Source organism: Macrobrachium nipponense, chromosome 1 (genome assembly GCF_015104395.2).
Source record: "Macrobrachium nipponense isolate FS-2020 chromosome 1, ASM1510439v2, whole genome shotgun sequence".
NCBI classification, from domain to species: domain Eukaryota; kingdom Metazoa; phylum Arthropoda; class Malacostraca; order Decapoda; family Palaemonidae; genus Macrobrachium; species Macrobrachium nipponense.
The window spans coordinates 108606346-108616793 of record NC_087200.1 but is presented as its reverse complement, the minus strand read 5'-3'; the positions used below and the strand labels follow the sequence as shown (position 1 = coordinate 108616793).

General features: G+C 36.6%; 1 protein-coding gene across 2 annotated transcripts in view; it reads left to right on the top strand.

Annotated features, from left to right (window-relative positions):
* Positions 1-10448, top strand: part of LOC135219541 (putative inorganic phosphate cotransporter) — a 74670-nt gene that overhangs the window by 2922 nt on the left and 61300 nt on the right. Inside the window, exon 1 of one of the 2 annotated variants that reach the window (XM_064256392.1) lies at positions 527-625. The exons of the other annotated variant lie outside the window; for it this stretch is intronic. The gene's annotated coding sequence lies outside the window, so the exon portion shown is untranslated. Of the gene's footprint in view, positions 1-526; positions 626-10448 lie in introns of those variants that run through there. 2 annotated transcript variants of the gene reach the window in all.

Genomic DNA, 10448 nt, shown 5'->3' with positions numbered 1-10448 from the left:
GTTCCATGCAACGCAAAAACAACATACAAACAAACCATAGTGGCACTTGAATTTAGCCCTTAAAGATCCTACTCACTGGTTCACGAAAACCTCCATGGCATCCAAGGGTACAATAGACATTAGAATCGGAAGGGTCGTTGATATTATAGTCCCGTGGCCTCACTGAAATCGTTTCATAAGGATAAAAAAATAATTTTTATGCGCATCTAGAATATCTTTGCTGTTTGTGGGAGTGGTCATAAGAAACGGTTAATGAAATAAAATGAGAATATGAAGAGTCTGCATTGAATAACATTCCCATAGCTCATGTTAGAACTATCCATCCACGCCAGGTATATATGTTCAGATATCATTAAGTATCAAATATTTGGTAAGCACTTCCACTATCACGAACCCTCGAAGCAGTCGTTTAAATGGCCATCAGAGCCCATCACACAGATTAGGTGTTAGGTAATCATCAGAATGGAAGATATCATTAGAGTAAGATAACGCGCGACCAAATCAGGGCTTTCAAGATCGAACAAGTGTTAAGTAAGGCCAGCAACCATGACTTGCCCTCGCCCTTCCAACAGTTCTACCTCTCACCTCCACCTCATTAACTGAATCGGATTACAAAGACACGAAGGTGAGATCAAAGTCCTTCCCGTGAGTTGCAATTCATGATGTTGATTGAATACTCTGATATTGAAGGTTATTTGTCAGTCTGAGTCACTGTAGTTTTTACGTCACCGTCAAATATTCATATACTCAAAGAAATCATCTTTTTAGTCTTACTTTTAGTCATATTGCAGTGACAGAAGTCACTGTTCTTAATTAGTCAAGTAAAGTATAATAATACCCATTGTGTTTATTCAAGTAAATCTGAATAAGAACATTAGGGTGAAAAAGGACCTGCAGTAGAGAGAAGTTTATACAGATAACGACGAATGAGTTAATGGGTTGTGTAGAATGAAGCGCATTTGAAGGTGCTGCGTTTTTGGAAAGAGAATCCACCTGGTGCTGTTTGGGTAGAGAAGCAGTTGGGACAAGAGGGAGTAGTGTATGAGGTATAATAAGTGAAAGGTTTAATGTAACTTTGAGATAAACCATATAAAAGCATTTTTTGAAAAAGCCTTTATTAAAATGCACTGAAAAGTGAAAAATAAATCTTTTGAGGCACCAGGATTTTCTTAATCATGCCTACAAAAATAAAGCGTGGGCGCCAAACAGAAAAAAGCGTCACGAGGATTTTTTTTTTTTTTTTTTTTTTTTTGGCGCATTTCATTCCATGTTTGGCGTTCACGCTTTTATTATTGTAGACATTAATTTTCAGAAAATCCTGTTATGTCTCAAAAGATTTATTTGTCACTTTCTAGCGCATTTTAATGAAAGTGTTTTTTATAAATTATTTTTTTATATTTTTATTTTGTACTTTATTCTTTTGACAAATTGTAACCGATTTATCTTTGTAGCTAACGAAATTTATAGACTGTCGAGCCAAAGAAGGTGAGAAAATTCCGTAGAGGTATTTACCGAGTCAAAAACGTTGTGAAACATCCGAAGAGTTCGTACAATTCCTGAGATACTGGGAGAGATCATTGTAGGGCAATGCAGACCTACTGATCATGTAGGGTTGTATTGTCACCGTGATTGAGTAATCATGCAAAATTTCCAGTCCATCGAACGAAGGGAACAGGTCGAAAATTGATTTACAAGATTTGAGGACAGACAGAAGGACATACAGACGCGGAAGTCAGGTTAAATAAAAGCATGCAAAACCATAAATATTTGTAGCTTAGATAAAAGTTGTCCTTGAGATCTCTGCAAAAGATTTCGAAAAGAAAAGTAGGGCTTTGATGTTGATGTAGGGAAACATTAAATGATTGTTGACCCAATCCTCCACGGAAGAGGTCGTTCGCTCGCCTCCTCACGGCTGAATTCGTCAAAAGTGTGTCCTCACTGAACCTTGAGATGTGTCATTTTAAGTGCAAGACAGTCTTTTACACACGCATATACAACATACACACACACAGTGTTAATGATGTCATGGGTCCCTTTTATGAAGGGAAGTGAGAAAATCCATTGCAAATGAGAAAGAAAAAGAGAACTCTGGAAATGTGTTGTTTAATTGTTTTATGCGGATGTTTACTTTTATTTTATGCCGAGTAAGAGGAGTCCAAAAGGTGGGAAATAGAGAAACGTGTCAAAGAAGCAGGACAAAGGTTAGCAGGACTTCAGTGATGAATTCGAGTTTTTTTTAAGCTGTGTCATCATGTGGAGAGAGATCAAGACTATAGGCTGATGAAACTGTATATAATTCAGTGTGGGAGCGAGTAAAAGATGGAGACTGAGAAAGGTCTGGCTAGATGATATTACTATTTCAGTAGGTGAAAACTGTCCACATAGAAGAGAATATTGGTTTCAGCCTCTCACTACAGTAGTAACTGATCATGATACAGAGCCCAATTTTATTTATTTTTTTTATCGGCCTGGGGGAGACAAGAACCTGCAGCATCTGAGTGGCATTCCACGACACTAACCAATATTCCAGCAGACCAGCATGCATACACACACACAAATATATATATATATATATATATATATATATATATATATATATATATATATAATATATGGTTGAAGAGGTAAAGGCATGTCTATCACAAGTATCAAGTTTATTATGCCAACGTTTCACATCACATTAGGCATCCCTAGGGCTGGAAAATTACAGACTATAAATGCTAAACACATCACTTACGCACAGAAGAAATCTGAATATATATATATATATATATATATATATATATATATATATATATATATATATATATATATATATAAATATATATATTGACATTTATAAATATAGAAATTAAAACAGGAACTTGAAAGGAACACCTACCAAAGTAAGAGTTAAAAAGTGACTAAAACGACAGGGAGAAAATAAACATTCAAAAAATACCTAAAACGGACGTGGAGTGTAAGCAAACAGGCAGGCAGTTATGTATAAACCAGGGATGCGCAACCTGCGGCCCTCAAAGGCTTTCATTGCGACCCTTTCTCCTAAAAATAAATAAGCTATAGTGCGGCCCTCAGAGAGAGTCAAATCCTTGCAAAAAGACTCAAGCCCTATTCTGATGGTGAGGTAGTAAATGAATGTTTGTGTGTAGCCTCAGACAATATTTTTCCTGACAAAAAGAAACTAGTTGAAAACATAAGCCTTTCAAGATATACTGTTGCTGGAAGAATAGACAGTCTTTCAGGGAATATTGAAAGTACAATTGCCAAGCGAGCTAGTGGTTTTTCTTCATACTCTGTTGCTCTTGATGAGAGTTGTGACACCGCAGACACTGCTCAACTAGCTGTATATTTTAAGGGAGTTGACAATGACCATAATATTACAGAGGAAATGGCTTCACTACAAAGCATGAAGGGGACCACAACAGGACAATCTATTTTTGATGAATTGGAAAAAGTATTGGCAAGGTTTGGACTGGACTACACTAATTTAGTTTCTCATTGATCAAAGGCTTCCAGATAGCAGTGCGTCTGGGGAGTCACAAATCAGAAACCAAAACCCAGCCCTCTTCTCTACGCTGAAAAACCATGACACTAGCAACCCTCAGTATCAGAAGTATGGTGACAAGTTGGCAGTCTTACGAGAGGAATTTTCAAAAAGATTTGGTGACCTCTAGAAACATTCACAAGCCATTGAAGTCTTTGCTTCTCCTTTTTCTGTGGATGTGACAGCAATTCCTGAGGACATACAGATGGAGATAATTGAACTACAGTGCAATGATGAACTAAGAAAGAAGTTTGATGATAGTTCAGACTACCAGTTTTATAAGAAGCATGTATCAGTAACAGTGTATCCAAAACTCTCTGCTCATGCAAGGAAAATGATGGCAGTGTTTGGTACCACATATGTCTGTGAGCAGCTCTTTTCAAAAATGAATCTGGTTAAAAACAAGTATAGGGTCTGTAATACGAAGTGTACCCCACTTACGGCTTACTGATGAACATTTGGAATGTACCCTGAGTGTAGCCACATCATCCATACAGCCTGATATTGATGAGTTGGTGTCCCAAATGCAACATCAACCATCTCACTAGGGCAGCCTTTCATTTGCTCATTAATGGTTAGCAAAATGTCTGTGTTTGATAAATTCTTATGTTAATGATCCCAGTTAACCAATAATAACTAATTATTTATGTTTGTACATTATAATGATAAGGTACAGTAGCCTATCATTTGCTCATTTATAGTAAGTAAAATGCTTATTTTTGTGATGCGAATTTAAATAAAATCAGTAACACTAATTATCTATCTTTATTAGTATAATCTCACATAATATGTCTTCGATCGTAGTAAATAACATGAAATAGTAAGGTTATGTGGCCCTCGACAGAGTCGTGACTAGTGGCCCTTTGGGAAAAAAAGTTGCGCACCCCTGCTATAAACAGTTGTGTGGACGACAATTGGATGTTAAGTGTTGGTACAATAGTCTTTATGAAAAGTGACTCCAACACCGTTAACTCCTCGTCTTTACGGGCAAATCCGATAATCTTAAAATCATTATGTCCAAGCATGCACCACAAATCCGGGAATGATTCCGAACATTGGATAATTCGGGATTGGACAATCTGCACCGTGTCCTGAAGCTGACACCTTGATGGGAGCAGAAAAGGACCCTGAGAAGCCTCCTCGTACAACCAACGTAAGTTCCCAGACTACATCTGGGACAGGTATATTTATAAACGATGTTGGATGTCAAGGAAGGGCTCAGTCTGTCCTTCACTCTTAAAAGAGAATGTATATTTAGAGGATTTCGCAGGATCAACTTCAAATTAACTGCTGGCAATTCATGATGAATTAAATTCATGAATTTCTTTTGAAAACTTTTATCGTGAAGGAGGGGATGGCAATGGGAAGCCCTTTACGGACTACCTTCCCCATTACTTTCATGAACTCCCTGGAGGAGACAATATTTGACAATTGCCCCCCCGAGTTTTCACCCTTTATTTTATAAGAGATATGTGGAAGACACCTTTGCCTTGTTTAAACGCGATTTTAACGCTGACTCCTTTTTAGAATTCATTAATGTTCAACATCCCAATATTAAGTTTACAGTAGAGAAAGAAACTCGCAACTCTTTATCATTTCTTAACTTATGTGTCACTAGGGAAGGTGCTGGATTTCAAAACAGCATTCTTAGGAAAAATACTTTTACAGGGTTGGGCACCAATTGTTATAGCTCATTCAATTTCAATTTTAAGTTGAGTTCTCTCTCTACCCTCCTCCACAGGGCGTATTCTCTGACTTCCACCTGGTCAGCTTTTCATAAAAAAGTTGAGCTCTTGGCTAATTTTTCTGCAATAACTGTTTTCCATCCCACTACTTCCGTTGAGTCCTTAATAAGCTCCTAATCACAAAAATAAAACCGCCTATTCCTATATATACCACTCCAAAATTATTTATTTATGCTAAGTTCCCTTTCCTTCACGATTAAAGTTTTAAGAAGAAATTCATGAATTTAATTCATCATGATTTGCCAGCGGTTAATTTGAAGTTGATCCCACGAAAGCCTCTAAATATACGTTCTCTCTTTTAAGAGTAAAGGACAGACTGAGCCATTCCTTGACATCCAACATCATTTATAAATATACCTGTCCCAGATGTAGTCTGGGAACTTACGTTGGTTGTAAGGTATCAGCTTCAGGACAGAGCGCAGATTGTCCAATCCCGAATCATCTAATGTTCAGAATCATTCCCGGAATTGTGGTGCCCGCTTGGACATAAATTATTTTAAGTTTATCGGATCTGCCCGTAAAGACGAGTTGATGGTGTTGGAGTCACTTCTCATAAAATCTAATTTACCAACACTAAACACCCAATTGTCGTCCACACAACTGCTTATAGCATAACTGACTGTTTGTTTACTCTCCACGTTCGCTTTAGTCATCTTTCGTAAGTTTATTTTCTCTGCCTTTTTAGTCACTTTTTAATTCTTACCTTGCTAGATGTTCCTTTCAAGTTCTGGTTTTAATTTTTCCATTTGTAAATGTCAAATATTTTTTGTTTTTTAGATTTTTTTCTGTGCGTGAGTGATGTGTTTAGCATTATTGTCTGTAATTTTCCAGCCTTAGGGATGCCTCATGTGATGTGAAACTGCATAATAAACTTGATACTTGTGAAAGACATGCCTTTACCTCCTCAACCTGGATGGTGGAATGGTCTGGTACCCCTGTGATTCTTCTATATATATATATATATATATATATATATATATATATATATATATATATATATATATATATATATATATATATATGTATATATATATATATATATATATATATATATATATATATATATATATATATATATATATATATATATATATATAATAACGAGATCGTCAATCTCTTTATCATTTTGGTAGCGATAGGCCAGAGCGGCAGACAACTGGTAATTGGCAACACATTCTCTCTCTCTCTCTCTCTCTCTCTCTCTCTCTCTCTCTCTCTCTCTCTTGATTCCCAACAGCACTCTCTCTCTCTCTCTCTCTCTCTCTCCTCTACATACCTCCCCTCCATTATCTAGGTCATTAAATCAGAGTCGTGAATACCAAAAATGCATTTATTTGAAAGCAAAGTGTTAACTGAATAACTCGGATACTTAACAGAATGATTAAATGAGATGTTAACTCAAAGTCCAAATAACCCAGATAACCCTCGGTAATTAATCTGACACCAACATTAGTTTAGCCATAACAGATATGCACAGTCAACATAGTAATTAAGTCTGTACACCATTTCTCCAATGAACAATCCCCACTCTTCTCCCAAAACATTTCCCCTCTTCCAGAAATGCCTGTTAGAAGACAGGAGAACATCTGGTAAGCACAAGAGCAAAATCAAAAGATCATATAAATAGAATATCACTGAAATAAATATTCATATACAATCCAGCCACACTTTGGCCAAAATAGATATAATAACACTCACCCATTTCAGCACAGTTGCACTGTCACTAATCAACAAACACTTTGGCAGAGCCATCCCGGCCCTGCCTTCTCTCTGTAATAGTCTTCCCCTCATGGTAACAATACATCTCCTTATGTAGGGGGAAAAGCGCACACATTCGTACGAACCCACACTCCATGTCCAGAATGTTCACGCCCCGAAACTGCTTAAGACCAGTTTCAAAGTCACCTCTACATCAAGCTGTCATGGCGACAGGACGAGGCACTGATTCGCTAAGACAGCACTCTTGATCACACCACCTTATAAAAAAAATGGGTAAGCATTCCTAAGCTGTTGCTCAGACACTCTGTTTCCATGGAAGTTAAATTGCTGATTCACTACATTCTAAGAAACGTCATAGCATATCACATTATATATTATTTAAAATATCTCATAGCAAATCCCTCTCTTTATGTTACAGATAGCTCGGATACCTCTAGGCTAGCACCAGCCTAGCCAGCGCTCACATAAAACAGCTTATACATATAAAATAAAACACATTGGCCGGCTCATTAAGCACTATGATAAAAAATAACTGCACGTCTCTGGCAGCATAATGTCAATCATACATTATCTCAACAACTTATATATGGGCTATAATAACAACTGATTGTAGAAAAAACATTTCTTCATCTTGAACTTTCTCTCACTCGCGTGCATGTGATTGGTCTGCTGCAGTACATACACGGGAAACACGCTGTAGAAAGGTGAAACGCCTCTCTGCAGAAGACAACTGGCGACACCCGTGGTCCAAAAGCGCTGTAGAACCCCGTAGACTCGTAGAAATTCTTGTATTGGGCAAACATCAGCAACATCTCTGCAATTGCTGAAGGGCGTCTTGCTAGTGTTGGGGAACGATGTTTATTGTGTTTCAGTATGTCAGTCATGTCATCGGTCAATTAAAGAAAAATTAACCCCAGACATATTTCTGTCAAATAATGACCTCAAAAATTCTAAAAAATACTAACTGAACGTCTTCCCATTAACCCCATTAATATGACCACCGAACTAATTTCTAACTACAACTCGTGAAGGAACTCCATGGGATCGCTAAATCATAAGTCACTATCACAACCCCGCAAAGAAAATATTAAATTCTCAAACTTAATTCTCCAACAATATAAAAAAAAAAAAAAAAAAAAGAAAAAAAAAAAAAAAAAAGCTTGCCAAATTCACACTTCAGCACACACACTCCAGAACTCACAGAAACTCTACGGACTTCTGTCATCACATTTCAAACTCACTAATTCTCACAAGTAAAAAAAAAAAATGAGTAGTGAAAAAAAAAAAAAAAGCCCCCCCCCCCCCAAAAAAAAAAAAAAAAAAAAAAAAAAACACGTAACAAACCCAGCCCCAAGTTATCACCAAGAAGTTCTCTCAAGCTCTGATATTTCAGTAACCCACTAAATCAGTAAAACCCTTTACTGTCTAACAGCAAAAACCCTTTTTACTCCTCATATAATTAATCCCCCTGAAATACAATGTCAAACACCCATTTCATGCAATTCACATACTCCGACAAATCATATCTCCTGTCCAAAACACAAATGCTATTTAAAGCTCGACCCACCCAATTACAACAAATCTCGTAGGAAAAGAAAAAAAAAAGAAAAAAAGATAACAACAATAATAATACATGAACTTTCCCCATTACAAATAACATATACACATAACCCGGCATTTTCCACACACAAATGCAGTATGTATCGTTCCGGAATTTGTCATCGCAACAATTACAGATACATTTCCGTGAAATGCCAAAATCAGCATTTCTCAGAATAGTGCAAAACTCTGAGTAATCAACACTGAAGGAAAAGAGTCAGCAACCGGACTCATCACGGCATTATCAGCAAAAAATCCACCTGCGAACACGTCATGTGCTTGAACTGCAGTCTAGATTTGTCTAGTCAGACTTGCAACTTCAGAAACCCATGATTCTTAAAAAAAAGTTTATACTGACACTATATCAGTACATTTTACAAAATTATCTCCAATGTTGCCCAAAAATTGTCCTTCAAACACATAACTCTCCCATGATACTGCCCAATTATAAAAAACAAATATCACCTATTCGGGATAAAAACCGCAATTCCACAATTATATGCCGCTAAAAATAACCCACTGGTGAATATAAAAACACAACATCTCCATATCGACTCATAAAACTGCAACACAGTAATGCCACTCAAATATATCACCATATTGATAATAATACCACCCAGGCAATATAAATAATTCCCTCCATTACATTAATAACCCCATGTGGGATAAAAATAAGTCTCCAAAAATGTTATATCTCCCAGCAGGATAATCAAGAATGTAACTCCATCCCCGAAAAATGCACTCAAAGCATCTAGCTGATACACTCGAAAATATTGCCCCATACCCTATCTCCTCATAAAGGTTTCTATTTGCACAAAAATGGCTGCAAAAATAATTGAACTAAACATAGCTCTCACCACGATAGGTAAACTGTGGACTATCTCCAAAAAAAAAAAAATCAAATGGCCAAAAGATTATATCTCCAATTATATCTCCAATTCTCCAGGAAAATAACTGAATGTTACTGCCAAAAACTATAAACTCTCTATTTAGCATAACTGCTGAGAAAGGGCAAAAACTCAGCAAATAAAATACATTGCACAAGAAATTCTAGAAAAAATCACCAATGTGCCATAACTTATTACAACAGAACTCCAAATATAAAGTGTCTAAGCAAAGACTTCCCCATATTCACTACGGCACTGGCCACTAGAAACTTAAACAAGTTTCCTATCTCTGGCAAAATTGCAACAAACATAATTGTGCGAGAGGCCAACAATTTCCGGAACGCAAATATCCAGAAAAAAAAGATGTAGTGCCATTATGTATACATTCAAAAATGCAAAAAATTCTCCCATAAATCTCTCTGCAGCATCAAACGGCTGAAATTATAAACACATCCCCGAACAATGATTCCAAGTCCCGAACTGAGACATTAAAAAATTCACACAAACTGGAGAGAAAAATAAATTCAAATTCGCCCATGATAAAAAAAACTTATGTCAGTGAGTGCTAACGTCTAAAAAAGGGAAAAAGAAAAACTAATGGCACTGATAACTGTTCCCGTGACACCTGTAAACATCTGTGACTCACGTAGACTTCAAGCAATTATCTGCTGAACTCATAAAAAATAGAAAACTAAATTTATGATTAGTTCCTCCCATATCCACACAAAAAACATCACCACCCTTAGTATCATTACAACACCCATGTTAGTATAAAAAATAACACCAATATCAGAATTCGCCAGTATCAGTAGTATCACCAAATATTAGTACTCGCCCATTAACCAAAATTCAACAAAATTTGTCATCACCACCCATAAATCATTGGCACATTCCCCAAAATCCTTATCACCATGATTCCCATAGAATCCTCATAAATATCTCCCCTGGATAATT